Below are 3,350 nucleotides of genomic sequence, written 5' to 3'. Positions count from 1 at the left end.
CTGGAGTGGACTAGGGTGTGTCTCAGGGAGGGAGCAAAAGGGTCTGAGGTGTTGGGAGCGAAGATTCTTGAGGATTGGATTATGGCAGCTGCCAGGCATTCATTCTGACAATCAGAGTGACTTCCCGCCACACGGCCAGCATCCACTCAGCAAACATTGATGGAGTCCCAACTCTGGGCGGGCTCTAAGCTGGAGGCAAGTGAGACACAGCTATTGTCCTCAAGAAGTCACAGTCCAGTGGAGGAGACAGATGAATCAAACCATAATTATAATGCCAATTTTCATTTCCTTTCTGCACGACAGCCTGGATAATTTTCTTGGTATTTCCCCCCTATTTTACTATTTGAACAGCTGAGGAAGCACAGATAATAATTTCAGCACAATGCTATGGTTCCTGGACCAGCAACACAGCTGGATGTGAGACTAGTTGAGCAAGGAAGACGAGGGGCTAAAGAGGGACTCCTGGGAGACGGATCTCGGATGAGATGTGCTAGCAAGGGCTCCAGGAAGAGGGAATAACGTGCAACCACAGCATGCTGTGTTTTTCTATGTGACACATGCTTATGGAAAAAAGTGCGTATCAGAGGTAGGAAAATTAGAAAATGCATTTAAAATAGGGAACATAACCACCCAGAAATGTGCTAACATTTTGGTGTCTATGCCTGCCAGCGTTTCTCAAATTTTAATGCTCATGCAAATGCCATACGGAACTGTCAAAATACAAATTCTGATGCAGCAGGTCTGGGGTGGGGCCTAAGATTCTACATTTCTACAAGACGGCACATTACCGCTTGGCCACCGCGCCTGAGTCAGAGTCTACTTTTTTTTTTTTTTTTGAGATGGAGTCTTGCTCTTTCACCCAGGCTGGAGTGCAGTGGCACAATCTCGGCTCACTGCAACCTCCGCCTCCTTGGTTCAAGTGATTCTCCTGCCTCAGCCTCCCGAATAGCTGGGATTACAGGCGCCCGCCACCACGCCTGGCTAATTTTTTTTTATTTTTAGTAGACGGGGTTTCACCATATTGGCCAGACTGGTCTCGAACTCCTGACCTCAAGTGATCCACCCGCCTCAGCCTTCCAAAGTGCTGGGATGAGGCGTGAGCCACTGTGCCTGGCCTAGATTCTACATTTCTAGAAAGCTCCCAGGTGATGCCGACACTAATGGTCTTTGGATTCACTTCAGCAAGGTGGTAGCCTATATGTGTGTGTGTATAATATGTTCAATTTTTCAGTATTATGAATGATGATGTAGTGAATCTTTCCCCACAGATTTTTAAATTATGTGTCCAGTTGTTTTCTTTATATAAATGCCTAAACATGTATTGCTGGGTCAAATTAAAGCATAATTTAAGGGTTTTGATAGATATTGCAAATTCTCCTCCAAAAATGTAGAACCAGTTTATATTCCCACTAGTAATTTATAAGTGCCTAATTCCCCGCATCAATATTGACACATAACTCTTGCCAATTTGATAGTCAAACAGTTGAACAGTTGTTCCTCAGTATCCATGGGGGATTGCTTCCAGGACCTCCCACAGATACCAACATTTGCCCATGCTCAAGTCCCCAACATAAAATGGTGTAGTACTTACATATAACCTATGCTTATCCTCTCTTATACTTTAAATCATCTCTAAATTACTTATAATATCTAATACATTGTAAGTGCTCTGTAAAATAGTTATTACACTGTATTGTTTAGGGAATACTAACAAGAAAACATGTCTGTGCGTGTTCAGTGCAGATGAAAGTTTTTTCCCTAATACACACATATACACATACACACATATATACACATATATGCATACATACATATACAAACACACATGTATATGTATTTTTTTGAGATGAAGTCTTGCTCTGTCGCCCATGCTGGAGTGCAGTGGCGCGATCTTGGCTGACTGCAACCTCCACCTCCGGGGTTCAAGCGATTCTCATGCCTCAGCCCCCGGGGAGCTGGGATTCCAGGTGTGTGCCACCACACACAGTGAATTTTTATGTTGTTAGTAGAGATGGCGTTTCACCATGTTAGCCAGGCTGGTCTTGAACTCCTGACCTCAAGTGATCCACCCACCTTGGCCTCCGAATGTGCTGGGATTACAGGTGTGAGCCACTGTGCCCAGCCTTTTCTGAATAACTTTGATCTGAGGTTGGTTGAATCCATGGATGCAGAACCCATGTATACAGAGCGTCGACGATACCTCATTCTTGTTTTGATGTGTACTTCTTTTATTAGTAGTGAGGATAATAGCTTTTGTATTTTTACTGGAATTTGCCTATCTCCTTTTGAAATGGCCTATTTGTGTCCATTTTCTATTACGGTGTTTACTTTTGCTCTTACTGATTTGAAAGAAAGCTTATCTATTAGGGTAATTTAACCCTTCGATTGTTATAAATGTTTAACACCGTGTGCTTAGGAAACCACAAGTATTTACATAAGGCTGGAGTGAAAAAGAGAGATGGACCACGTGTGGAAGGTTAGACAGACCAGCAGGAACAAGGGCATCAAGTGTCAAAAGTGACAGCCTGCCATTACTGGGGGACCATGGACAGGTCCCAAGTATCCTTGAATTACATCACAGCTCTCCCTCTAGAACCTGGGATGGTTGCATAAGTCAGACAGCGCTTCCTCTCTTTGAGCAGGGCTGGAGGAATACAGCTTTCTTTTCATCAGAAATTTTAAGCTTCATTTAGACTCCAACCTGCTTTTCTGTTTTATGTTAACACATACATGCTTCAGAAATGTTACTGTCAACTTTCTTGAGTAAAATAAAAATCCGCAATAAAAATTGAGGGAGGGGAATTTTTAAAAAGTAATCTAATGCCCATTTGGAAGAAAAATAGGGGAATGGCACTTATTAGTTTTGAAAAAATAAAAATTACTTGTGTCAGGTAATAAAGCCACCAAAGTTAAATAAGTAGTTCATCTTAGACTGAACAGACAGATGAATGAAACAGACTAATGGCCCAGAAGTAGACTTTGTACATATAATAATTTATAATACAAAAAGTAGCCGAGTGTGGTGGCGGGTGTCTGTAATCCCAGCTACTCCGGAGGCTGAGGTGGGAGAATCACTTGAACCTGGGAGGTGGAGGTTGCAGTGAGCTGACATTGCATCACTGCACTCCAGCCTGGGCGACAGAGTGAGATTCCATCTCAAAAAAAAAAAAAAAAAAAAAAAAGGCTGGGTGTGTTGGCTCATGCCTGTAATCTCAGCACTTTGGGAGGCCGAGGTGGGCGGATCACCTGAGGTTGGGAGTTGGAGACCAGCCTGACCTACATGGAGAAATCCTCTCTATTAAAAATACAAAATTAGCTGGCCATGATGGTGCATGCCTGTAATCCCAGCT

Source organism: Mandrillus leucophaeus, unplaced genomic scaffold, assembly GCF_000951045.1.
Source record: "Mandrillus leucophaeus isolate KB7577 unplaced genomic scaffold, Mleu.le_1.0 Scaffold67, whole genome shotgun sequence".
In the NCBI taxonomy this organism is placed as follows: domain Eukaryota; kingdom Metazoa; phylum Chordata; class Mammalia; order Primates; family Cercopithecidae; genus Mandrillus; species Mandrillus leucophaeus.
Note: the sequence above shows the minus strand (reverse complement) of the source record.